Here is a 14001-nt window from a genome sequence, read left to right on the forward strand (position 1 = left end):
TGCAATGTTTTTGTGGATCTCATAGTTCAACAAATCCCTACGACAAAAACAAAACTAAAACAGATTCAGGAAAAGCAGGACGAAGATTTAATATGCCATCAATTGAGACATTATACATTAAAAGGCTGGCCAGCACATCGCAAGTCAGTGTCGGAGCATCTCATGCCATATTGGTCTCATAGAGCAGATATCCATGTTGCCGATGGGATTCTACTAAAAGGTGAACGGCTTGTGATTCCGAAACCCATGCGGGCTGAGATGCTAGAGAGAATTCATCACGGTCACCAAGGTATGACAAAATGCATTGCGAGAGCACAGCAATCTATATGGTGGCCTGGTGTAATAAGAGACGTAAGGGAGTTGGTGGAGAAATGTGACATCTGCTGTCAGCATTCGCTGCAGAAAACAGAGCAGTTGATGCCGACACTGTTACCAGCGAGACCCTGGCAACGAGTGGCTGCAGATATCTTTCAATTGGAAGGAGGCCATTATCTGGTTGTGATTGATTACTTCTCGAGATACATTGAGGTTGCAAACTTACCAAAACTCATAACAGCAACAACAATGGAAATGCTGAAAGTCATTTTTGCCCGGTTTGGAATTCCCAAAACACTGGTGACGGATAATGGTCCACAGTTTGCATCATCTGAGTTTGCAGAGTTTGCTCAAGACTACGATTTTGAACATGTCACAAGTAGTCCACGTTACCCTCAAAGTAATGGTGAGGCAGAGAGGGTGCGAACTGTGAAACAGCTGCTGAAAAAGAACCAAGACCCTCAGAGAGCTCTTTTGGCCTACAGATCGACTCCATTAGCTCATGGAATCTCGCCAGCTGAACTTCTGATGGGGAGGAGAATAAGGTCAACAGTCCCAGTTCCACCTAAATCTCTCACACCAAAATGGCCAGATCTGAAAGTGTTCGGAAGAAAAGACGGGATGTTAAAAGAGAAACAACAGGAAACATTCAAGTCTAGACACAGAGCGAAATATCTACCAGTCATCATACCTGGACAGAAAGTCTGGATCAGAACTTCAAAGACAACCGGAACAGTTCAGGGTGAAGCATCAACACCCAGATCATATCAGGTAGAAACTGAGATGGGAACTTTAAGAAGAAACAGAGCTCATCTTACAGTTCTTCCAGGACCAACTCATCAAGATGTATTACCATGAATTTAATGCATTTTTATGTTTTACCTTTTTTAATGTCCTCTGTAATATGTAAGATGTCCTTGAGTGTCTAGAAAGGCGTCGGCCAAATAAAATGTATTATTATTATTATTATTATTAAGATGTCCTGGGAACAGTTACAAGGTCGGGAGGATTTCCCGTCCACCAGAAAGACTGGACTTATAATTAAAAATTAGAATAGGAAAGACCTGCGGTCATGAAAAGGGCAGAATAATCCCTTCAGCGGTGTCAGGAATGTCCAGGCAGTCTACCCTGGCTTCCAGCTTAGGAAAAGAAAGTTCAATGTTATATGTGTGAAATTGTGTTCTAGCTAAAGAAATAATGCAACTATATGTATATAAGTATGCAGATTAATATAAAGAGATGTTTAGACTAAAAGGAGGGGATGTAGTGGAACCTCCATGACACTAGAGGGCACACCAGTTCAGTAAGATCTATAGAGTGAATGTATCGAAAGTAAGTGAATAAGAAATAAAATGGATGTTCAGTGACTGAGCTGTGACTGGCTGAATCCGAAATCGCATACTTACTGTGTAGGTACTGAATTTCATTGGGTACCTACTTAACGTGCGCTAAGGCAGTATGTACGTTCGCGTTAAGTATGTACAGCATTCGCCATGTTGACGTTATCATGTGACATATGACGTAGTAGACTTGTTCGAGTTCATGCGGAACCACAAGCACTGCATGAAAAGAGGTGTATCCGTACTAGGAAACTCCTGTAAACACCACTGATTTTCGGAAGTATCTACTAGTTCCACTGAGGGTAAACTACTAATTCCACCAAGTTAGGAAACTCCCGTAATGATACCAATTCGGATGTATCTTGCTGAGGGGATATCCCCGTGGAATATGCAGCCATTTGTTGCCATGGCAAGTAATCCCATTGAAGATTTTGGCAGGGGCCACTTTCACACCTACAGAGGTACTGGAATTTCACACCTTTGCACAATTCTAGTGTCCCCATTGGTGTTTAATCTCAACACTGATTGGTTGCTTTTAAAACCCCCTCCCAAAACTCTGACAACTATTGGGACACAACTTTGAAACTTTCCAGTTGAGATGATTTGATTGGTTACACTTTGTTTTAAGCCCAACCCAAGCCCTCATAGCTTAGTGACTTGATTGGTTATTTGCCTGCTATGCAGATAGACTACAACCCCCCCCCCACTATATACTACTATACATCCCCAAAACCCTTAAAAAAATAAAAACTTGAATTGAGTTTGAAACGTTTATTTAATAAAAAACTGAACAATCCACAATTGTCACAATCACAAAATAATATAATACACAAATATTAAAAGTTGCATACATAAACAATACAATTTAAACTCATAAATATACAGACAGAGAAAGCAATATTAGAGTAAAATAAAACAAAATAAAAGCAACAATGAAAACTACATTCAAAGTAGTACAATGTAATGTAGCAGGGGCGGCTCGTGACTGCTCATCCGAGGGTTGCAAATTCAAAATAAGTGTTCGGAGTGTCATGTGTGTTGCTTGTGTTTTTAAAATATGTGTTTGTTGCTTCATGTAAACCACGTGCATCACGTGTTTAGTCAAAACACGTGATGCACATACACGCACTCGACACGCAAAACACATATTTTGAAATTGGGAACCACACAAATGACGGGCTATATACATGTTGTGACAAACTTCGCATCGAGTGCTAACAAAAAAAGAAGTCACCAGCTGCCACTGTAATGTAGTAAATATCTAAATAAAATGAACAACAACTATATTGATCTTGCTTTTAAGAAATCAGTCCTACACTGCAAAAAATTACTTTCTTACATAGTATTTTTGTCTTGTTTTCAGTAGAAATATTATTTAAATTAAAATGCTTTTTCTTGAGGAACAAAATGACCCAAGAAAATAAGTCTAGTTTTAGACAAAATAAATAAATAAAATACACACACATTAAGTGAATTTGTGCTTAAAACAAGCAAAAATATCTGCCAATAGTGTGAGAAAAAATCTTAAGTTTTCTTTTTTCTTAAAAACTTAATTAAAACACAATTTTCTCACCCCATTGTTAGATATTTTTTCTTGTTTAGGCACAAATTATCTTAAATTGTATATTTTTGTCTAAAAACTAGACATATTTTCTAAGGTAATTTTGCTCATCAAGAAAATACATCTTGATTTAAGAATTTTTAGTTTTTCTACTGAAAACAAGATAAGAAGTGTTAGAAAGTGATGTTTTGCAGTGTAGAATCAATCACAGAGCTCTGTCTTGGAATTATTCAAACATTTCTCACTGTAACACTGTAATTTCTCACATTTAAGAAAACCGGTTGCATTAAACCATTCAAGTTTTAAAACACATAGATTTGAGTACTGTGAACTTAAACAAATTGAGTCACATGCAGTTAAGCACTTATATTTAAGTTCACACTACCTAAATATAAGTGCATAATTGCACAAGACTTAAGTTCACAGTACTCAAATGTATGTTTTTAAAAACTTAATGGTTTAAGGCAACCGATTTCCTTAAATGGTTTGAGTTAAGTTAACTGCTAAAAGCATATACTTGTCAGCAAAGGTAACGTTGATGCACCCTCATCTAGACAGACATCTCTTTGGAGCCCTTTGGAAATATAAAAGTACATATAAGTATTTGGCATAATACTAATACACATACATATACAGATACACACACACACACACACACGACAAATCAAATGACATAAAGTTGTACATTTTAGAAAATTTACATTAAACTGTACAAAGATACAACAATATATGATCAAATAACTTCATAATGTACATCTTCTTACTAGATTTTCTGTGTTGATGTCCTCAGAGTCTCTGTGACGTTCCGCAGCTTCATTACAGTAGGCTACTTCAACATAGTTGTCTATCAAACACAGAATAAAAATAGAGTCACATACATCATAACACCTCTATTTACTATTTAACCTATTTGATTTAATAATTTCATTATTAAACTTACATCATTTTGGCCAGATTGCAGTGACATCAATTTCTTCAGTGTCTGGATCAGTCTGATGTTTTAGCTTCCACTGTTACTTCATTATATTTCTCTGTCAAACACAGAATTAAAAATCAAAATCACATACATCATAACACATCTGTTTACTATTTAACCTGTTTGATTTTAAAAATTGAATGAATAAACTTACATCATCTTTACCCAGAAACCTCTTCAGCGTCCACAAAGTTGACCACAGTGTACATGACCTCTGTAAACACAAACATGGATAGACTTCATATTTAAAAAGATGAAGAACAGCAAACATATTACGTTAAAATATATTATGACTCCAAGCTTCTTTACAATTAGCATCTAGGTTCTCTCAAAGTGAAGCTGGTATTGTTACAAATCAATATAAATGTATTAAAACCGTCTTGAAAAATAAGCAGCATCTACCAGCACTAAAGCAATGAGCTTTTAAACAACAAAAGATCGTCTGTGTATCATTTAAAATAGCAGAGAGACACTTGCTAGCTGCTAACATTTCCAACACACAAGTTACTGTTGTCCTGTTTGTTTTAAGCAAAGAACGTTTCATCTTGGCTTCTTTTATTGTTTTTAAAAACTTAAACATCGAATTGATTCTTTTAACAGCCCGGTTTGAATGTTACTTCGCGTATTTTTAACCTCATGTTTACAGCTGTGTACCATGTATACCCTTAATGTTTTACTGTTTGTGCTTTAAATTCAAACAGTTCTAGTATAAAGACAAAAACGAATCATAGTAAATAACATAATATGAACAAATAGGCATCCGATCAGCGCGATGCAGACAAACTAATTAAATCAAACTTACCTTACTGTTGATAAGCAAACAAACAAAGACACCGTCCAGGCTGTAACGGTTCGCGATTTTGAATTTTCCCGTCAAGCCCATAGGTCAAGCAGTCGCACCTGAAGGGTGGGGGCAGATGAGTGGGTGCAGGTGCATTCTGGGAAATGTAGTCCTTTTCTCTGGCGTTGTCACTGCTGTAGCATATGCTGCTGTAGATGTAAACTACGATTTCCAAGATGCACTACAATCATTCCAGCCCAAGTTTGATTGATCCTCTGCTCGCACTTTATTATATACTTTTATATAATCCGCGTTTTCACACTATGCATTGTTCTTTATACTTGGTCATTAATAAAAAATAAAGAATATTTCTATAAAGTTTACAACGTTGACAAAACATGTTTAGTTGACAAACATGTTAACAGTTATTTTGAATGATGCTCAGATTTTCTTAAATATAAAATCTTTGTGAATCAGCACTTTCTTGATGAAATACAAAACTCTTTAAACATGCCTCAGGAATTATCTGTGGGTTTAGTGGATTACCTGCTCATCATTGGAAACATTGAACGTATACCTAAATGAATTCTTACTTAAATATAAGTAAATATAAACTAATGCTGAGTTAAGACATGTAACTTACTGAACTTACTTAATTACAACATGAACTCAAATTAATTTATTGTAAATGAATGCATTAACTAACAATGAAAAACATGTCATGTTAATGATGACTCTTCATTAGTTTATGATAGTATATGCCTTAACTCGGCATTAGTTCATGTTAAAGTAAAAATACATGTATGTCTTTTATCACTGTGATATATGGAACCTTATTATATTATAAAGTCCCCATCTCTTTTATTTAAATTGATTGATTGAAGACAAACATGATAATATGTGGTCTGACTTTGTACAAGCATGCATTATCATATGCTAACAGTTACCTCCTTAGATAGACTATACATTGATTGGTGCCCGAACATTTTCCTTACAAGGGCCAAACCTGACTGAGGGCCGTGGGCCAAAAGTAAATGGTGTTGTGTTATATTAAAATTAAAGTTGCTCTGATAACCCCTAATTTATAATTTTCTAATATTTAAAAAATAAATAAGCAAACATTACTTTGTTTATGCATAACTAATGCAGTTTTATTTTCCAAGGCTTTTTGTAAAAAAAAAGAAATCATTTTGCCAATAAATTTTAAATATCCTTTTCTCTGTGTGCCACTGCCAAAACCTCTTCATTTTTAGCCTGTAGTACCAGAGTTCATTAAGTTTTGTGGTGCATTTTATACACCTTCAAGTATGCATGAAACATAAAAAATTCACTTTAATCCCTTGCATTTAATATTAATTTACATTTTTGTAATGTAAAAATACAACAAAAAATGATACATTTTAGAAAATGTTTAATTAAAAATATGAACATCTGCGTCAAGACTTTTGTTTTCTTTTTTCTTATCTCACGTGGCATGATGGGCCAAATTAAAGATCTATTGTGGGCCAACTTTGGGCACCTCTGGATTAGAAGTACAGTAGCAGACAGGTATCTGCAGATATGTTTACCCAAGTTTGTCAGTCAGTATCACCGAACATGTTTTGCATTCACATGTGAAAGACTGTCTTTTAGATTATGGACCTGTCTATTGATATTTTTGTTTCTATTTTAAAAGATTTAATGAAATGTTAGGGTAGAATTATAATAACAATAGAAACAGTGAACTTCAAATCATGAGACATCAGCAAAATCAAGCAGCTTTACATTTCACTGACTAATTTATCAACATCCTAGCTAGCAAAAATGTGTTACATGATGTCATTTGAACGGCTTCTTTTAAACGATGTATGCAGCATTGAGAGAAACGTGCACAATATTCTGACCTAGGGCAGTTCAAGACATGTTTTCAAAGTGTTGGAAATAAATATTCTGAAATAACATTTGTTGCATTTCTCTTGAGTCAGAGACATAATTTTCACACATTAAAATTTTAATTGTGTCCATTGAATTTTAGTTATTTTGAAGGATGCTAAGTTTCTTAAATAGACTAATTAAATTATATTAATAATAAAAGTATTTAGAAAACAGTTTTTATGTACCACAATACTGTATGTGCTGTCTTAAAGAGACATGGTTAACCCCCCACCCCACCCCACTCAGCTCTGAAAACAAAGAAGACACCTCTACCTGTGGGTCATTAACATATAAAAAGCCCTTCACACCTCACACCCACCTCTCCTCACAACCAGCTGTAAGGATTCCTGGAAACTTCCACCAGTTCCTATATACATCCACAAACGTAAAGTTTCTGGATGTTTCACAAGTTTACTTTGGTGTATTACCTTTCCAAGCACTCTGCCTCAAAAATCTGGCAAACCTAAAGTTTAGCAGGGATTTCCCATCCCGTATTTGTCCGTATACAGCTCTTTTCATGCAGTGAAGAACCGACAGGAGGTTGACATCACAATACCGCGAGAGCAACTCGAAATCAGAGTTCTCCGTGTGATTTTTGGAATCGCTCTCACGGTACTTTGATGACATCCAGCTGTTGGTTCTTACAGCGGTGCATGAACTCGAACAAACCTAATAACAGATGAAAACCTAATGAAAACGTATGCGTGTGTATGAGGGACAGGTGCACTAACACCTGATTGCATCAGTAACTTGATCTGTAACAGTGTTACAGATATATTACACATTATTTTGTAGGGGACAAAATAAGTAAAACAAGCAGATTGTAATTTAATATCTATTGTCAGATGACAGCTGTGCTTGAATACAAACTAGACAATGCAGCCAATGTGATTATATACATTTTAGTGAAGCAATCTCTTGTATTTACTTAAAACGACAGGAAACATGAATAAAAAATGAATGAATAAAACCATCACAATAAACTTTCCCATATGAAACAAAAGTTTATTCAAATGTATTTTTCTAACAAACCATCACATATTTACTGTCAGCTCAACACAGCTGTGACAATTCTACAGCTTTATTTTCATGAATCAGCTGAGCACTTTGTAGTGTATCCTGGCCGGTCTGTGCGTGAAGTCAGGGTGCTGAGGGACAGCCCTGTGTAACGTATCAAAATCACCCGATTGGTTGGTCTCCGGTCGATTGCTTTGTTTTCCCGTGGCATCATGGGAAAGCTGGGATAGAAGTGTCCATCCGATGCACGCTTCAGAATAGGGGCGGACTCAGTAGGGCATCCGGGGATTTCTCGCCTACTGATTTTATGGATACTGAGGATTCGGACGTACTACTCTGTTCACGTGCTGTTTCCCCTACTACATTTTCAGTAAGTAGGCGGTTTCGGACAATACTTAAGTACACGTGCCTCTGAATCTCGCGAGAAATAGTCCAAAATCCCGCTAATTCTCGCCTACCCTTTTATGTATACTGAGGTTTCGGACATACTATTCGTTCGCCTACTGCTTTTTGCCTACTATATAGTATGGCAGTATGCGATTTCGGATTCAGCCAACGTGTTGTGAATCTATCTAGCCATCTGTTACAATCATTGTATGCCACATTGAGTTTCTGCATACTGCTTTTTGTATAACGCCGCCACAAGTGGGCTGTGTACATCGGAGTACAAAAAGCTTTAAAAAGTGTGGCCTTCACACATAGTGAACACATACTGAACTTACGATTCAGCATATTAGCTTGGGCATACAACATACAATACTGTCTATGAATGTCCCTATCATCAGACAGGTCATCAGTTATATAATGTCCCAAGTATTTAACTTCATCACACACTTTAAGTAAAGTACCAGACAAATAAAAAGCAGGAAATGAGAGTTTATTGTCCTCCCTGCTTCTAGCAATCATTATATTACTCTTTAAACGTAAATATTAAAGGCTGAACCATATTGAGAACATACCCTTAGTAACTGTTGAAGGCCAGCACTATATGGACACAGAATGACCAAGTCATCTGCGTACATGAGATGGTTGATAATGATGCCCCAAACCATACAGCCTGTTCCACAGTTGTTTAACAATTTTGATAGATCATCCATATAAATATTAAAAAGAAAGGGAGATAAGATGCTCCCCTGCCTAACTCCATTACTTACATTGAATGAGGCAGACATAGAGTTACCCCATTTCACATACATTGACTGATGGGCATACCAAAAGGCCAAGATTCTCACTAAATATTTGGGAGCCCCTCTGTTGTACAATTTGTAAAATAACATCTCATGATTTACCTGATCAAAGGCTTTAGAGGCATCAACGAAACACGATTGACCTGTTTTACCCATTATGACAGCATACCTTAACTGCTGTGTTAGGACGATATAGTAGTTTAGTTACCTTTCAGTATTGTGTAAAGTTTTCTCCTTCATGAAAGAGCACAAAACACTTTGAGTTGAACTAAACTTATATCCACTGTATGTAAGAGTCATTTATTATAATGTTTGTGTTTGTCCACTAGATGGCGCAGTTTGACTTTGCCGTTTAGAAAGCGTCTGGCAGATAATCAATTTGTATTTTCAAGTCCTGCTTGTATAGAGTGCCGAAGTCATGACGTCACTTTGTTGGCCAACCCGGAAGTTAGCGGCGCATGGGTTCCCTCGATCGAAAAGCCATTCATTTTTCCCATAGACTTTTGGAAAATCGCAAAAAATAAGATCTGTGTTCAACAAAGAGTTATGAACCTTACACGTTTTGTCTATCAAGATAATCTTTATAAGTTAATCGAAAATGTATACATTTTGAAGCCTAAATAAAGCCGTCAGATATAAAATGCTAACGGTATGCTATAAACGGACTACAGCGCACCGGTCGCGGATCAACGTCATCATCAAGCTTCCTCAAACTTTATTTAAAAAACACGCTCGCTCATTATGATCTGCGCTGTTTATGGACACTTATCCACTTTTTCATGAGAAATATTGCCCATTCGTTATTTCCAAAAATGTTAGAAATTTTGTTTACGCGTGCCTCTTTGAGATTTTTTGTTAATGTTTTATTTATTTATTAGTTTATTATTTCGTTAGTTTATATAATAAACCTTAATATTATTTTCTTTGTGATTAAGGTTATTATGCATGATCATTGTGCCCCAAATAAACTTTAAAGATTATCTTTCACTGTATTATGTTTAATTGTATGTTTGCATACCATTTGCTAATTCGCCAGAAAAAAAACATCTCAGAAGCCCTAGCTGTTGCCGTATCAATTTCCAATCTTATGTACTTTAAAACAATAGAACGAGGAGAGAGAACCACTATAAATCTGCACATAACAGTGCAGCTTAGATGCTGGTTTACTTACCGGTATTGTAAGGGCCAGCATGAGGGACAAGGTTTATCAAGTCTCATTAAGTAAAACTATGGAGAGATAGAGGAGTAAAATAAAGTGTTCTATGTATTTATAAGATAACTATACAATCTCTGAACAAACAGAACACAGTTAAATTCCAAACATTTAATATAATAGTTATATATAATTATATATGTTGAATTTAAAGAGAATTGTCCAATAGCATCAATGCTTAAATACAATATATTATAATTAAACCATATATGTTCCCTAAATAAACCATATATACTAATTTTGTTCACATTTTCTATATATTTTTACCTGGTAATCCACAAGCCCCAATGTGAGAGCCTGTGTAGTAAATTTTATCTCACATTACTGTGAGCTGACTGGTGTATAGTTACAATAGTATACAATAGTTTAACATTTAATTTTTGCTATTTGTTAGACAAGTGACTTACAATGCATTCAAGCTATAGATATCAGCGTGTTCTCTGGGAATTAAACAAAAGTTAACAAAATGCTCCAATCACTGATCCACAGAAACATTGCAGCAAGTTTTGTAGTAAACATCTTTATTTTCATAAAATAAGTAAACTGAAAACAAACTATATACTATATAATTCACATGACAAGTCTCTACAGGCAAAGAAGGTATTTTTGCAACACAATGTGAATGCCCACATGGAAAATGCAAGTGCAAGTGTGTATAGTTGTGGCGAATTTTAATCAAGGTCCTCAAGGATGATTTCTTTGGGTCTCCTCCATCCAGCAAAGTACGTAATGGAATCCTCAAAATGAGCAACATATTCACACACAGCACTGAAAGTATCCCTATCTGGCAATCCTGTCCCCATTCGAATCACACTTTCACTCATCTGAAAGGCTGAATACCTGTCATGACAGTTACTCGTTTGCCTTTGGAGTTAGTCTTTGAGAAGCTGAATCTCTGTTATGGAATGCTCTAACTCAATCATAAGCTGGATTCTTCTTCTTCGTCCAGACTGCAGCTCTTCTTTAGTTGTGCTTTTATTTGGTTGTTCCTCAGAATTGATAGTGAGGGTTTGATCAGCCGGAGATGGTTCATCATCTTTGTCAGCCATAAATTGCAGCAATTTCCTCCTCTTTATAAATGGGTGGTGGAACATTTTTAGGCACATCAGCCCTATCCTGTCTCAGGGAGTATGAATGATCTTCCAAAATTTGTCCAGTGGGAACATCATTTGTGGATATAAACAAAACGGGGACATTTTATCCCCTGCAGGAAAATGACAGCTGCAGATGCGAGAATGGACACTGGGCATCCGGTCAGCTCGTCTAAGGATAAATTCAAAATAAGCAGTGTTAGTTTTATGGAAGTTACACCTTTACAAATTAAAATTACAAAAATCACACTTTACTACTAAAATAACAAAGATTAATATCATTGTTATCTAATGCCTAACTAGTGCTGTTTACAAATAACTACAATCATTATTATTAGTGGGTAAAGCAAAGTTGAATAAAAGTCAATAAACCAGGTATTATTTTGAATATTTTAATTAAACACATTTCTCGAAGTAATGTTAGCCTTTAATAAAACTGCAGCGGATCTAATCTATTAAACAGCAAAGTAAACAAGCTTTAAGATATTTTAAGAGAAAGACACAGGTAAGTTATTTTAGCTGTTGATTTTGTTATAAAAAAACGTTTATTCTTGCTAACTTAGCCTTTTTAATTCCAGCTGACCGTCAAAGAATCATATCATTCGCGTGTTAAGCAATATGCACCATTAAAGTTTGGTCGTGCATGGCCACATTAAGGCAGTAAATACGGTGTTCAACATGGAAATCATCGTTGTGTTAGCTTACCTTACGGCACGAACAGTCTCCGCTGGGGAACATCGGACGGTAAACGAGCATCTTTCATCGACGACTTGTGGTTGCATCTCCGGACAAAACAAAACATGTCAAACTACAGTCTCTCCACAGTACAACAATATTTGGAAAAACTACAATTTGAAAAGACTTAATATATAACGTTATGTATATTAACTGAAAGGTAAACTTCTGAGAACGTGAGGCTGAAAGGCTAGTGACAGATTTCCTGTCATGATGACGTCTAAACTCCCCGCCAAGGATGTAGTCCCTATTAGCAACTTGTTAGCAACCACCGTTTTTAAGGCACAATAAAGTTTAAAAAAATCACAAGCAGATTATAACTGGTGTATTTTATGTCATAGAACAAAACGTTAAAATATTTAGAGGTTTTGTTAACCACAGACCTTATTTCAGGCGATTTAGCAAAAACCCATTCAAAAAACCCATAGACTTCAGGGCGAAGGAACCCGTAGTGCTAAAATGCTAACTCACTTACGCGTTTTAGCCTACAAAGTGACGCCATTACTTCGGCACTCTATAGGGCTTGGGCGTCGTGACGTCATTACTTGTCGTGGCGGCCATGTTGATAGCCTCCTTTACTGCTGCGCTCCATGCTGCGCTCTGTTTATAGACATACTTTCTCTTATTCGTGTGTCTTAATTTGATTAATTTGTCGTTATTTTGTCAACCACGGTAAACCGTTGCTGTATTAATAATCAAGTAACACCTTAAAAGTAATTTACATTAAAAATGACAGATAAGGACAAAACTTCATTATGTTTTATTCAATATCGGAAACCAAACATTAACCTCAACCCATCAGTAATGTGTATACATGACATATAAATGACATTTAAATATCGACAGTGAAGTGTAACAATAGGGACTGCATTACCCATAATGCACAGGAGAGCGCTGTGTGATGATGTATGTGGGAGGGAGCGGAAGAATAAACAGTTGTTCACCATGTGAGTTGGACATGACGGTGTACTGCGTGTTTATTAAGAAAGCACATAGATTATAATACATGGTGTCAGAAGTGAACCTAAAGACTAGGTTACAGAGAACCGCGGGCATAAAGCAAACTGCATGATGGCTGTTGCAGCAGTGCAGATATCGCATCCAGAACCGTTTGATTTCTCAAATTCGGCGGAGTACCCGAGATGGATCAGACGGTTCGAGCGCTTTCGTCTAGCGTCTGGATTAAATGAAAAGACAGAGGAATACCAGATAAACTCCTTGTTATATGCCATGGGAGACGAAGCAGATGATATCTTCGCTCTATTACCGTTGGGTGAGTCAGACCGAAAGAAATATGATTCTGTGGTGGAAGCATTTAGACAACACTGTGTCGGTAAACACAACGTCATATTTGAACGGGCTCAGTTTAATCGGCGATGCCAAAACAACGGTGAAAATGTAGAGGCTTTCATAACAGCAGTACACAAGCTGGCAGAACACTGTAATTTCGGGGCATTAAAAGAGGAGTTAATCCGAGACAGGATAGTTGTAGGCATCAGTGACAGAAGACTGTCAGAACGTTTACAGCTGGACGCGGAGCTAACGTTAGCCAAAGCTATCCAAACAGTGCGCCAAAATGAAACAGTCAAGAAACAACAAGCAGTGCTACACGGAACAGACACACCAGTCACTCACAGTTTGAATATGGATGCAATCAGACATAATGCTTCAAGCAATAAAATGGTCCAGTATAAGAGACAGGACAGATATCAGGATGATAAAAAGAAACAAAAGTCAATACAAAAAGACTGTGGTAGATGTGGACTGGGAAAGAAACATTCATGGAAAGACTGCCCGGCAAAAGATGCTGAGTGCCGAAAATGTAAGAAAAAGGGTCATTACGCGGTTGTGTGTCGGACGTACAAATTGGA

At 36.5% G+C, this 14001-nt stretch overlaps 2 long non-coding RNA genes across 2 annotated transcripts; both read right to left on the reverse strand.

Moving 5' to 3' along the window:
• Positions 1-2411: 2411 nt before the first annotated feature.
• Positions 2412-6971, reverse strand: LOC129451195 (uncharacterized). The gene is made up of 4 exons (XR_012368827.1): positions 4347-6971; positions 4157-4247; positions 3981-4060; positions 2412-3790 (listed from the first exon to the last, which is right to left on the reverse strand). It is a non-coding gene; the product is annotated as an uncharacterized lncRNA (long non-coding RNA).
• Positions 6972-10808: 3837 nt separating this feature from the next.
• LOC129417121 (uncharacterized) lies at positions 10809-12278 on the reverse strand. The gene is made up of 2 exons (XR_008635679.2): positions 12101-12278; positions 10809-11567 (listed from the first exon to the last, which is right to left on the reverse strand). It is a non-coding gene; the product is annotated as an uncharacterized lncRNA (long non-coding RNA).
• Between the last annotated feature and the right edge of the window lie 1723 nt (positions 12279-14001).

Source organism: Misgurnus anguillicaudatus, unplaced genomic scaffold (genome assembly GCF_027580225.2).
Source record: "Misgurnus anguillicaudatus unplaced genomic scaffold, ASM2758022v2 HiC_scaffold_33, whole genome shotgun sequence".
NCBI lineage: Eukaryota > Metazoa > Chordata > Actinopteri > Cypriniformes > Cobitidae > Misgurnus > Misgurnus anguillicaudatus.